The following is a 14,734-nucleotide window of genomic DNA, read 5'->3' as shown; positions in this document are numbered from 1 at the left end:
GGAGTAGTTAGGAAGGGCATTTTAAAGACAATATTTAAAGGACTTGATTTTGGAAGTAGTAGTGTTAAAACGTTGCATAAGTATGCCCCATCTTTATAATCCCTTCATTTCAGAATTGTAAGGTAATCATATGGGAATTAAAAGCTTGACATGAGCTCATCTTGCACATGTATTTATTATAAACTAATACTGACCTATATAAGAACAAGGTCTGACTGCTTCCTGTTTAAAGCTAAATCTCTTACTTAAAAGTGAAGACTCCGTTTACTGACCAGAAAACAACACGATGGATAAACAAAGAGAAATGTGATAAAGGGGGGTGCCAAAATGATTAGTAAAACAATCTCCACTTTGTTTTTTAATTTGTGTTGTCCTAGGGATTAACTGTTCAAACAAAAGAAATCCCTCAGAGTACTATGACTAACTTGGGAAATTCATTTGTTTTTATTGGCTTGCTGTCAGATGAAATACAGCAGTTTGGTATGATAAAATGTTCTCTTTAAGTCAACAAATACGCTGTTTGATGATCGATGAAATAACAATGTTGGCTCATAAATAAAAAAAAATGGTCTCAGTGTCTAGATGTAAGAGTAATTGCATAAACCACAGACTATGGACAAATTTAGAAAACTATGAACAGTTTTATCAGAATTCAAAACCTGTAAAATTCATGAAGAGACAAAAAGTAATCCAATGTCAGCCATACTTTGTGCATATACTTACATGTTTCCCGCATTTGTGGAAGACTTTGTGAGACTTTCCTGCCTGGTTCTTGTAAAAGACAAGTATTTTTCTCTTTAAGGATGGCATATATATATACATATATCTATATATATAGATATATGTATATATATATTTTTTTTTCTTTTTTTTTTTTTTCTTTTTTTTTTTTTTAATGTCATAGCTAATTAGTATCAGCATTTTTCCCCATATAAAATATGGGGGAAACAGGTATACTTAACTTAAACTCCAGAACTCTAGAAGTAGCGTAAGAGTGACATCATGCTTCATTTCCACACCCACTGTTTGAGTGCTTTGATTTTATAGTAAATCAGTAATACATGATATCTTGTGTAAGAAAGCCATTTTTAGTATATGTGATGCTCTGTGAGCAAAACATTGTCTCTTTTTATAAAGTGCACTTAAAATTTTAGTCTACATATGACTTTTCAGTTTATTCAATGTCTTCTGTACTGTGTCCACATGTTTCAAAAATAAAATAGGAAGACTGTCACTAGAAGTGATTCAGATTTCTTGATTTTTTTGAGATGTGTTCTAACCAGATAAATATACACCAAAGAAACACAGTAACGGTTAAATTCTTACCAGAAAATCATGAGCTGTTCATTCATGTGTTGTGGAGGGTGGTGTTTTGGCAGATCATTTTCTTCATATAAACGTTTTAGTTTTAATAATTTTCTGCGGGTTTTATTTGTTTTTATTTGGTTTGTGTGTTTGAAGGAATTAATGTTTAAAAGACAAAGTCCTAGAGAGCTCATTACTATCACATCCATTGCAGATCCAGAGAGTGATTTATTTTTGACATTGATGGTGTTTGTGAGTTTCTTCTGCTAATTAGATAGCAGGGCAATAAAACTTGTTATGCTATTATGTTGGATTGAAAAATATTTTCACTAAATAAAAAAGCAAGAATGAAGATATTTTATTTTGAGGATTTTTATTTTGAATGCGTTTCTAAAATATCAAGCTATGGTAATTCAATGTGGTAGCAAAAGGAATATTAAGTCTCTAGCATATAATATCCCAGATTTATTGCAGTGGTGTACATACTTTGTGATGATGAATTCATAGTCAAATTACCAGAATTAAAGGTAAAAACTATGCTAAAGAAGATGCCATGGTGCCCAGTTTTCATCTCGTTTCTGTCATGATGGCTTTGTAAAAATTGTGAGAAAGTTTACATCATATTAGAACTAAAGTGTACTTTTATAACTAAATATGATTAAATTGCATTTTATTTTATCTGCAAATTCAACTTCCCATTATATCTTTTTTTGACTATTGGAAAGGATGAATATACAAATCCTTATCAGGAATAGCAGATTGACCGGCAAGTTAGCAACTTACCACCTACAGTAGCTTGTTTGTCTCATTTTAAAATGAGGAAGGGTCTCTGAAAAACGTGCTGTTTGCAGATTGGAGCTTGTTAGCCTATGTTTGTCTGTATAAACAGAAGATTGATGTTCAGAATGTTCCAGAAACTAACTTAACTGTCTTGCAGTGTTTTGACATGGAAGTTGCACTTTGTGATCTATAAGTCATAAGAGTTAAAGAAAATATTTTTTTTAAGTGCTGATCCTTTACATCAGGTATACTCATGGCTTAATCACAGCCTTTTTAGGAGTTAGATTTCAGGTACCATTTGTACCCGTTATCCCCCTTGACTAAATTTCAATATTTCCTTTTAAATGTCTCCTGAGCAATTCTCTCTTTAGGAATGAGTAACTGCTCTTACCAGATGTCTCCCTGATCAGGTAAGCAGGTGATCCCATTTTCTTTTAAATTGACAAACCACACTTCATGGCCTTACAGTCTGCTTAGCCACCACTTTTTGGTATTTAACCTTGAAAACCTGCTTTGTTCTGATGAGCTGTCTCTGATCATCAGTGTTTACTGATCTTTGTGGTAAGCCATAAAAGGTGTTGGAGATACTCTAATTGGCACAGCAATTTTTGGCTCAATGTATTGTGGTAAGCCACGTGCTTGCAAATTAGAATTTGAAGCCCAACATATTCACAGAGACCTCTGATACACACAGGTTAATATATTGTCATGTGCTATATACACATGCAGTGTGCATCTGTCTGTGTGTGTGCTTCCTCAAGCAGGTGGTAGATGAATACATTTGAGAGATATCCAGGTTTGCAATAGCATCTTCTGAAATCTAACAACAGTTTTTCTTCTAAGGTACCAGCAATTATGCATTTTGCTGGGGATACTTACTGTGTCAGATAACATCACTTTTCCATCTCTGTGTAAAAGGAGAGTGTTTCTAGCTGCATCCTGCCTTTTCCTTTTTTCGTTTTATCTTCAGAGAAAAGATTTTTGGTTGGCATCACATACAGTGAAATGTTTCACCAAGGCATATATAGAAAAACACAGCTGAAAAATTAAGTTAACTATGAAAGCAAACCAGTCAGAAGAGAATGTTAAAGTATGCTAAAATAGATATACTTGATCTTGAATTGCTATTAGTGAGTAGGCTACACATAGTAACTAAACTACAGGATAACTTGGTGTTTCATTTGAATCTTGAATGTAGTGCAATACACATTTCTTGTTGTATCCTGTTGCACGTTAGAGTATTAGCGTTATTTCCAGAACTAGATTCCAGAATCTGATTTCTGAGTGATCTGAGTTATCTGGTATGTTGTTATTGCTGCTGAGAGGTCAAGTCAGATATAACATAGTGGATTATAGTTGCTTCATGGACTAAAACAAGTGTTGTGATATCTCCACAGCAACTGGTCATACAGAACTTGAAGGTATTTCCCTACTATACTGAGAACATCTCAGTGGCCCTGTCTCTAAATTTTAAGTATCAACAATAAAACTTAGTGAACAAAGGGGTAAAACACATACAGTGAAATATCAGAAACAAATTATATTTACCCAAGTGTTCAAAAGCAACCTGATTATGAAATTGCTGAACTGTTGGTTGTAAGTTATGACCTTTTTCACCTTCTCTTAAGCAGTTGGGAAAGTTGAGGTGTGACCCATCTGGCTTTAAAGAAAGCAAACTACAGCCGAAGAAAGATAAGTCATTTGCTTGAGTGATCTTTAGACCACTATACTTTAAATAGTGGTCATGCAAATTATTTCCCTCCTGACAAAAGTCTTTGTTAGTTTGTCAGCCAGTAATATCTTGTCTTTTCTTGAATCATGTGGTTCCTCAGTGGGAAGTTCTCTACTTGCAGCAATTCTGCAAATTTTGCTTCATAGTCAAAGTTTCTCTTCCGTATATTCCGCACTGTGTCAGCGTTTCTGCTGGAGAGAGATCTCTTAGTTGGAGATCTGTTAGATTCCCCCTGGACTCTGAGATTCTTCACCAGCACTCTTCCACTTGCTTCCTTAGGCGTTGTCCTTTATTTGGTGTCTGCTGGATGTAATGATACGCTGTCAAATTACAGAATTCAAACTGAAGAAAGTCCAGTGACATACTTTTTTTGCTCTTCCACGAGACAGACACCTGTATTGCTTCTCTTTAGGATTCTTTACATGTTTAAGGCCTGCTGGTTATAAACAACCAGTTGTGATTGTCAGAAAAAGATCAAGATTTTGTGATCAAGATTCATTTTGAAATGGCCTCAGCATCTCATCATGCAAATTGCACAAGATGGCAGGTGTGAGACTGTGTTACTTTTTAAGAAAAAAAAATTCAGGAAAAGCTGCTGATCTACTGACCTGCAAATTTGAATTTGTAATGGACATACCAGAAACCACAGTAAAGAATGCACTTGCTTGTGGGTAAAGAGTTAACCTTTCTTTTTTAGGGAGAAATGTAGGTCACAAATAAGAATTCTCTGGGGGAATCGCTGAGTAGGAAGTAAGCAGTTTTGGCACTGGGGACTCTGCTTGTTTTCCTAAAATGAGTTCAATAATGTCCCTCAATAAAGCCTCTTGAAGAGCCCAAGTTGATTTAAGAGGGTTCTTGGTTCTTTAATGATTATTCAACTTAAAGGTAGAAAATGAAGGGCAAAATAAATAGTCTTTCTTTTTCTTTAGTAAACCCATAGTATCCTAGTGAGATTTCTGCCATTACCTGTATTTCTTTTCAACGTATTTTTAAGTCATTTGGAAAAAAAGAGGGAGGTACAAGAGTTTGACTGATGCTTTTCATGGTGGTAAAAATGAACAGAGGAGTGTGAATAGTTGCAGAAGAATCTTGTGGTATTGAGTGAGTGAATTGAATACATGGCAAATAAAACTCCATGTTCCAAAGAGCAGAAGAATCATGACTTCTAGAAAATAGCCTTAACTTTATGTACACCATGAAGTCTGAATTAATATGGCAACAGCGTAGAAAGAGGTATTAGAGATACTCTAAATACCTGAAAAATAAAATTCCATGTAGTGTCAGATTAGTGCTTAGTTTGGTTCCTCAAAGTTAGTCTGATACTGGGAATTACTGGGCATAAAGAGGGAAACAAAACAGTTACAATTGTGTCAGCATGGACACGTGCTGATCCAGAAAACGTGTATTGTGTTCTGTTCTGATGAACTTCCTCAGGAAGGACCTAGTAGAATTCACATTAGGTGCCAAAAAGATTTAAGTGATCTGAAAATCTTCCTTAAGTGCTGTGATTTAATAAAATGTAACTTTTCAGGTGAAGAGATGGGAAAAAGAGAGGGACAGGATGGGAAGAAGATTGTTGAGCTCTAATAAAAGATTGTAAGTGTCATGAGGAGAGTTATTAGAGAATTAATCGTTTTCCTGAATACCAGATTTAAGGACATCAAATAACATCATGAGATAGCTAGTGGAAAACAAACAAAACAAAGCTTGTTTCGTATCATGTTTGCCATGGGAGGTAGGAACACTGGAGATACAGTTTCAGGAAGTCTGCAAGTCAAGGCCAGAGGGAAGCTGGGGAGAGGACATGCAAGAGAAATGAACAGTAGGTTCAGTTCATGTATCCTCACTAGGTTTCTGCTGTTGGAGAGGAGGGAGGTTGGTTTGGCAAGATGTTTGGTCTGTCTCAGTGTTAAGGATGGTGTTTGCTCTTGATTCTGTTCTTGGTTCTTGCCTAGAGCACAGGTCATATGAGGAGCAGCTGAGGAAGCTGGGGGATCTCAGCCTGGAAAAAACGAGGCTCAATGTGGGACCTTCTCACTCTCTACAATTTCCTCACAGGAGGTTGCAGCAAGCTGGGGGTGGGTCCCTTCTCCCAAATAACAAGCAACAGGCTAAGAGGAAATGGCCTCAAGTACTGGGGAGGTTTAGATTGGACATTATGGAAAATTTCTTCACTGGAGGAGTTGTCAAGCCCAGGAACAGGCTGCCAAGGGCAGTGGTGGAGTCACCGTCCCTGGAGGTATTTAAAGGACGTGTAGATGTGGCACTGAGGGACATGGTTTAGTGTAGGACTAACCCAATGGTGGGTTTAAGATTTTTCCCAGCCTAAGTGATTCAATGATTCTGTGATCATCCTGTGATGTCAGTACTATGCTGCTCTGAGATTGCAGACACATTACCACTTCTACTGCCTCCTTCAGTTCTGGCATTTATTTGTTTCCTATCATCCTAGTTCTGTCTGTGCATGCCTGGCTTACAGCTTTACAGAGACGAATCCTGTTTACCTGGATACAGGCTGTAGTGAAATAAACTTCTTTTTTTCACTTCCTACTTGAAGCAGTTGAACATAAATTTTCCCTCCTTAATTGGCCTTTTTGTCACCAAGTGATGAGAACCTTCTAGCACGCTCTTCATTTGCTCACTGCTATGCAAGGAGTGTACCTCAGAAAGTGGTGCCTGTTGTTGAATCTGTCCTTGTCCTGGCATTGTTTCCATGCAGCTTCCAGCCAACTCTAATGAGTCAACTTCATTTTGTCTGACTGATTTTTCAGCATTCTGGCTGATGTGGCCAAAGTTGGGGGGTTTGGGTTTTTTTAACACTTTTGTACTCCTGGCTCTTAGGAGTTGTTTATATGGTATTGCAGGCTCTGCTGTCTTAACGGAGCTTGTTTTTCTTCTCTAAACTTACAGCTTTTTAAAAACATGTTTTGATCCATACACTGTCTGGTACACAGGAGGTGCTTTGTCTTGATTTCTCTGATACTTCACTGAATTTTGTTGTTCCCTTTTGAAGAGCATGAAGCAGGAACATAAATTCCAGCCATTCCAGCCATCATTAAAGGGAAAGGTAGAAGGATTTGGAAGTGCTTTGAAGAGCAGCTAAAGATGCAGTAACAAATGAGGAGTTTGTGTAATAAGTTCAGTGCTTTGGAGAAGGAAGCTATATGAGGGAATCAATGAATCAAAAGCATAAATTAATACAATTTATTTGCAATTTTTGTTTGTATCAGCTGCAGTGAATTTGACCACCAGATCTGTTCTTTGCTTTTATCAAGAACAAACTTTGTGTTTGAGATGAACTACAAAAGAAACCCTTAGTAATTTGCGCAACTGAGTTTATTTTTACTCTTTCTCATTTTTAGACTTAAAAAAACCCAAACCAACCAAAATATCCAAAAACAACAACAACAACAAACAAAACAAGCAACCTCCAAAACAAAACAAAAAACAAGAACAACAACAAAAAACCCACACATAATAAGAAAACAAACAAACCAACCCCATGCAACAAATGAAGACTAAAAATGCATTTTATTTGGGTTTGCAGATTAAAACATTAAGGAAATGACAGGTTTCAGGCAGATGATGCCATCCTGATTTTGCCAGTTTGTCTGTACATCCTATAATACAATTTTACCTATTCTACAAAAAAATCTTCCGAAGTCAGCAGGCTCAATGCTCCCAGTATGGATGAAAATATATACCTGTATAACATAGTGTTGTTTTCTAATTTACTTCTACAGAGGAAGTTTTTAAATCCATATTTTCGGGCAGTTAGTGTTGTGTAACGAGTGAAGTACTTCTCTTGAAAGTTATTCCTTAATAGAAATTGTTTCTGCAGGAAGAATGGAACTTTTTTTACTGAAAAATACTTTTTTTTTTCACAGTATTGAAAGTAAACTAAATCTCCATCTTCTTCTGTCAGCTGGATAACTGTCTCTTTGAATGACTGTGGTCTCATTATGAGTGGGTCACATACCTCCTGGAAATTGCACAGCTGTGATCCCCATCAGAAACACTGTCTTTGGACAGCCAAGCTAGTATGGGACAATTAAGTGAGAATTGTGAGATACACACCTCAGACAGCACTGAAAAGACAGTGCTCAAAATCCAGTTACATTCATGTTCTGGTTTGGGCAAATTTGGAAATACATCCCCTGGGAGAAGGCAGCCTACAACCACCCCTCCCCCACCAGGTTTGGGAAAAAAAAAATTTTCTTCGAAGGAAAGTGAAAGATAAAAACTATTTATTTAACAAACACACAGGAAAAGGGATAATAATGCTAAATGATAAAACCTCCCACTCTGCTGAGAGAAACCTGGGAAATTTCAGAGTCCTTCCGTAGATCTCTCTCTCCCCCTCCTTGGAGCTGGGATGGGGTGGTGGGCCCACCTCCAGGGCCAAGGCCTTGGTGGAAAGTCCTCCTGGTGTATTCTGATGTTGAAACAGTCCAGCAGGGAAAAAGGGAAAAAGACCAAGTCCTAGGAAAACAAAAGTTCATATCTCCGAAGGAAAAGGAACTGAGGAAAAAAAAACTGCCGAAAGCTGGCTGGAAAGTAAAGCAAGCTGGGTGCTTCCCTTCCCTCTCGCTCTCCTGCCGCAGTTGGAAAAAAAAAAAGTCGCTATCTCTGTGTGACCTTGAACAAGCTGCAAACTGCTTTGAAAAAGTTTTGCGCAGTTTTTCCTCCCCCCTCTCAGGCTCAGTTTAAAGGCATAGAAAAGCACAAAATTAATTCGTGGGCATGGGGCAGCAACAGGGGATACACATCATAGTCACCCCAAGACACTTCAGTACAAGGTACCAAAATATTTTGCTTTCAGTGTAACCGAACTGTGTTTTGTATTCTGAAATAATACAGATTTTAAAAGATTAGTACGTTAGCTGTGAATCGGCTAGCTATAGAAATTTAACGTTTTATCTGCTTATTAAGGGAGAATGTTGAAAACGTAGGAGTAGCCGGCTATCTGGCACTTTAAAAGCCAGGTCCTCTTCCAATGTGTTGGCCATACAGGCACTTGCACATATACCCTGCTCTCAGTGGGAGCCTCTTCTACCTTTGAATTCATCCTGTTCAGCACAAGTGTCATAAAAATGGACAGAATATGGTGTTACCTAGTTTTGTTCTTTGAGTAGCCATTCTAGCTTTCTGATTTTTTCACATTTGCTATATTTAACTGCCTGTATGAACAGCCTTACTGTACATAATAGCTGGTCTTGTCTGAGAGTGAAATGATTTTTTTTTTTTTTTTTTTTTTTTTTTAGTAAATGCGTTGTTTGGTGAACAAGTAGGGAGGAAAGGCATTGATTCAGCAGTAGCATTCCTTGCCTGTGTTAGTATTTGTGAAATAGGTGCTAAATTCTCAGCTTCTATAACTCGTGCTATGTGCATTCATCCAGTGTTTTCCTTTTAATATCTGCCTGGTTTCCATTTACTTTCAGCACATCGTTTCCCAGCACGTAAGCACTTGAACTTTTGAAGTCTTGCAAGGGAGAACAGTAATCACAGGAAACCTTATATGGTTTTTTTATTTTTTTTCCCCCCTCTAATGTGAGCCAGCATCTTCAGTCTTGAATTAATTTGCTTGTTTTTAGTTGGATTTTGGATCTGCAGAATGTTTTGTGTGGTGCCCCATGCACTACAGCCTTTCAGGAGGGAAGAGCTGATGTTGTTTTTAAGGTACACAAAGGAGACTGTCACATCAAGATAGTGACACAGGGGATTGAAACACTGGTAGCATGGTAGATAATGCAGGGGATAGCTTCATGGTTAGATCCTCCAAAAATAGAAGTAATTTTGAAAATTATGTGTATTGATCATTTGATAAATTTTAATGTGTAAGTGGAGGAAATTGTCATAAGCTGAACTGATTCTTACAAAATGTGTCACGTGATGAATTCTGGGAAGTTCTGGGAATCTAGGAAATAATTCAGTGATGCACAACTAATGCAGTCAGTCATCTTTTTAACTTCACCTGAACTAAAAGTGTGGGTATAAAGTCATTAGCATCCTATGAAACGCAGATATTTAAAATATCAGTGAATCTATTTAATATGCAAAGAAGCAGCTGTGGCATTATATTGTTGGGGTTTTGTGTCTTTTTATGATTTTACAGTAAGTAATGTTTTTAGATCTTTGCAATTTTAAAATTTCTACCAGGATCCAAATTGGCTGGAAAATTGCAGAAAATATTTGCTGACTTTTTTTTTTAGAATTTAGGGGAAATTGAGCTGGTGATATATGTAGTTAATGCCATTACTTTAGACAACCCTATTTCTGAGCATAAAATCAGATAACTTTAGTTGACCTGACAGTGTGCTTGCACTGAAAATTTGGTGCTGTCTTCTGTAAGTGGTTACAGCAAGTGACAGCTCCTGAGCATGGTGGCACCAGGTGAATATTTTTCTTTTAGAAAATGACATTGTTGGAAATTAAAGTGAACATCATTTCACATAAGAAATGCTTTCCTGTTTCTTCAAGGTTGAAAGTTGAGTTGCCCCAGTGTTCCACCTCAGTCAGCAGTGCTGTCATTGTTGCTGTTATCATTTGGACCTGGTTACAGGGTTGAGCAGCCAGAGCAGTGCTTGACACTTGGGGCAATTAGAAGGGCTCCCATCAAGCCTGGTTAAGCAGTAGCATAATTCACCAAAATGTGTAGGAGCAAAGAGCTCCTTCCAAGCACTCCCTCAGCCCCTGTGAATGTTGTGCCATGTATGACAGAATTAAATCACTGTCAAGTTCATATAGTTATGATCAGGTAATTTAAGACTTTGAACTTAAGTTTCTACTATCTCTAAAAACATAGAAAAATAGTATTCTGGTGTCTGTCCCCTCCATGGTTCTGACATTTAATGATTTTGTGGAATTTGAGTGATACTCTTTTAGTATATGTTACCTTTTTTCTGCCCTTCTAAATAATAGTTGAAACAACATTCAGCTCCACTGGAGGTCAAAAATTATTTTTAATTTAGAAATTTTGTGTTAAGTTTTCAGCATACCAGGTTAAAAGCATGAATATAAATGCTGTCAGAAATACTGTAATTTTAAAATAATGCTGACTTGGTTAACCATGATTTCTTAGTACAATCTGCACATTCCCGTTCTGTGTGGTGCTAACAGATGTTGGATTGCTCTCTGAAATTGTGAACGCTTTCTGTATTTGTGTGATTAAATGTGGTTTTATACTCACATGTTGTAAATAGAGTGGTAACCAACATAACTGGCCTGTAAGTATATCTGGTGTGCTGCATCCAGGAATTTTGTATATTTAATTTTCATTATGATTTTCTTATATTTTGGCCTTCACTGAATACACATAACTATGACAAAAGTGAATACAAGTAATGAAGCTTAATGTTTAAAGGGGGGGCGGGGGGAGAAGGGGAGAATAGTATTTACAGAAGACCAAACATACTTGAATTGTCATCAAAATGTCTTTTTACATATACCATATTTTGAAATGTTCCTAAATATTAATATTTATACATAGGGTTCTCAAAAACTGAATACACTTTAAGTCTTAACTCGTGGGATTTTGAATCTGCCATTGTAAGCATTATTCCTCTGTGGTTCCTTTCTGTATTAGCAGCTTGAGTAAATTCACAGCCTTTAAACCATTTTGTTTACAAGATAAATAGCTCATCTTAGCTAGGTGCATGTACTGCTAGTTAAAGTGCTTTTATTTACAATAGTTGTGCAGTTACATACTGACAGATCTGATTTCTTTTATTTAATTATTCATAAAGTAGGTTTTATGTCAGGATTATATTCACAGAGTCCAAACAAAAAAACCCCAACCAACCAAACAAAAAATTGACAATGTTTCAGTACTTCACAGGCCAGAGACTGTGAAGACAGAAACCCTTTTAAATGATGATGAGTCATAGGGCCCGCTCCATTTCCAAAAGCATTCTTTTGTACTTCTGCACAGGACAAAATAAATTAGGTTATACTAAGGGTCCATTAAAATAATTTGACTTGCATTTTTTCAAAGAACAGAAAAAACCCTTTTCTTATAGACTTATATTTGTGGTTTTTTTCAGTAAATCACTGCTAAGTCAGTAAAGAATTTGCTTAGAATAATGCTGTAAACCACTACTAGTATACTTACTTAAATTTGCATAACTAAAAATACCAATTGAAACTTGGAGCCTATTTTATGCTTTAGCAGACATAATATCAAATGTAGTATAAACTTAACACAGAAAAGTACTTTTTCAAAGAACTGTATGCATGTAAACAGCATTAGTGTTGAATCCTGGATTATAAGTAGTGAATAAACAAAAATTTTCATTAGCACAGTAGCAGATAACTTGCCATGTTTCCCCCAGGATTATTGCAGAAAAGTTCTCTGTTCCTTATTCAAGTAAAATTGCAAATTCCCTAAGCTGTCATTGTAGTACAGCCTCATTTTCCACCACTACCTGGCCCAGGGGCTGCATCTCCTTCTCTAACCTTTGTCTCCTTTATTTTACTGCCTGTTGAATTGTCAGCTTAGATTTTGAAGTGTGCTGTGATGGAGTTTGAAGTTGATGTCATAGCCTCATAATGGCATTGTTGCCTTAGCAATGACACTATAGAAAATAAACATACAAAAAATACAGAAAAGGTAACTTGAAAAAAATGCATATGCTGTTGGGGGGAAAATGGGATCATACAAAAACTAAAAGTTAAAACTTAATGAATTGGAATAGAAAATTTGAGCAAGGTGATCCAGTAGGCTAATGTTTAACTGTTGCCAGTATTTAGAAAGAGCAGTCCCTTGCTGTCTGGACACCCCAGTCATGTAATTTGGTAGGGCAGGGAAAGTTGATGGTAGTTCCACTTAGCTTTTCATATTGGCTCTCGGAGCAGGAAGTTTCATTACATAGAGAAGTATCCTGAACATGCTGAAACAGCAGATGTGCCACACGTGTGACAGAGTGCCTTCTAAAAAGGGAATGGAAGGAGAGGTGGGATTTGGGGTTCTTACGTTGTAAAATAGTGCTGTTTTTGGAGAAAAATGATTCAGTAGTTATTTCTAAATTTATCTGAGTTGACAGGTTTCCAATAAGCCTGCAAAACTCTCTCAGGACCATTCCATGTATCCACACTGCCCTTTTAGACTTTAAGCTGCTGTCTGCAGATCTGCGCTTGCATCAGACAGTGCAGGAGCCCTTCTTCGAAAAACACCACATCAGTTTTTTGTCTGCCTTTGCTGACAAGGCAGATATTATATATAGAGATGGCTGGGCCATATGGCTGATGAGGGTGTCCTTGAACGTACTTAAAAGCACAAGCACAGGGAAGATATCTCTCCAAGAGTACAGATTTTATCACCGCAGACTTGATCCTAAAGGCAAAGCTGATATTTACAGGCTGTGCAGTAGGAGCAGATCTGTAGGTGAGTTGTGTTGAGGACCCAGCACACACACAATATGTATTTCAGGGTATTTTGTCTTTGGACTAGCTTCAGCCTGATCCCATGGAGTGAATGCCCATCAGCAGACCTGTGTGTAACTGCTGGCTTGGCTTGATCCAAAAGGAATTTGGTTCATGCTCCAAGATACTTGTGGTGGGAATCCAGGTACACCTGGTGTGGGCAGATGGAAGTCTGGCATCAAACTGGTCCAAACTAAGACGTGAATGTGGGCAAACACCTTGACTCCATCAGTAAACTGGAAATTTGGCTGGCTGTACTCAGAATTATTCTTCCCAGAGCAGCATGGCAGAGGCTGCAGCAACTGGGCTGCTAACATTTGGTCTGAGTCTAGGGCTTGAGATTATTTCCTCAGAACTCTGCACAGTTCTGTACTCAAAATTCTTTTACGCTACTTTTTTTTTTTATTACAAGGAAGAACACTTTGAGTACAGAAAAGCTCATCACCCTGCTGCTTAAAGAATATCTTGACTTTTTGTAGATGCCATGTTTTTTCTCTTGAAAAGAGAAAAATGCTTTTTTCTGTACCTTCTGTGTAAGTTGCAAAACCCATCAGTACTGACTTTAAGGTATGCTAGACTCTTAAAAGATGAAAACATTGGTATGGACATCTTTTTAAATTGTCTAAAATTCATTGGTTTTCATGTCTGAACAAAAGTACAATCCTGTGTGCAGAGTCTATGTATGAAAATTATGGAGTACCTTCCATTATTCAGAATTGCTTTCATCTCCTGACTATGGTTGCTTCTAAAAATATTTTCTGTGCCACAGTATGAAAAATGATACTTTAAATTCCAGTAAGGGCTTTTTGTGTTGTAGCCAGTCTTTTTTATTTGTTCTTGCTATAGACAAATCTGTCATGAGGATATTGAAAAGACTTTCACTAACTTGCATTTAATTTTCTACCTGAATTTAAGCCACTGAGCATTTGGGTCCTGGGGGCTTACAGGACCCTTTAGTGTAACAGTCATTGTTTACTATAATTTTTTTTGTGCATCAGAACTGTGTTCCTTCAGCTGTGTAATTTTATCGTAGATAATTTCAATAGGACAGGGCAGTATTCTTGGGTTTGAAGCTTCAGCTGCCACTTTCTTGTAGGCCTGGTGGTGATCGTAATAGAGGTAGTAATAATACAAATAATAGATGCCGTGAAGGAAACCTTAATCTTTTGCTCCCAGGCATGGTAATGGTAGCATTTCTAGTAAGAATAACATGATTCTTCTTGCTGGTTTACAGTGGTGCTAAGGCCTCAAAGAAAACAAGTCCTGGGGATTGCTTCTATTCAAGATACTTTTCTGTTAGTTCATTAAAAAATGTATTTTTACAAGACTGACTGATTTATCCGTCTCTTAATCCAAAATACCTGGTATTCACTTTGAGAAGAACTTCCAAATAGAGTGAATTACAATAGATTGAACTGCCAGATAGGTTGAACTATGTAGCACGTACTTTACATCATGACAGTGCTGGGGGAAACACTGTAGAATATATCTGATGGG

At 37.1% G+C, this 14,734-nt stretch overlaps 1 protein-coding gene across 8 annotated transcripts in view; it reads left to right on the top strand.

The window, feature by feature from the left end:
- Positions 1 to 14,734, top strand: part of LOC125320065 (signal recognition particle 19 kDa protein-like) — a 107,698-nt gene that overhangs the window by 34,402 nt on the left and 58,562 nt on the right. The gene's annotated exons all lie outside the window — the stretch shown is intronic.

This window comes from Corvus hawaiiensis, chromosome Z (assembly GCF_020740725.1).
Source record: "Corvus hawaiiensis isolate bCorHaw1 chromosome Z, bCorHaw1.pri.cur, whole genome shotgun sequence".
NCBI lineage: Eukaryota > Metazoa > Chordata > Aves > Passeriformes > Corvidae > Corvus > Corvus hawaiiensis.
This window is presented reverse-complemented; position numbering and strand designations above follow the sequence as displayed.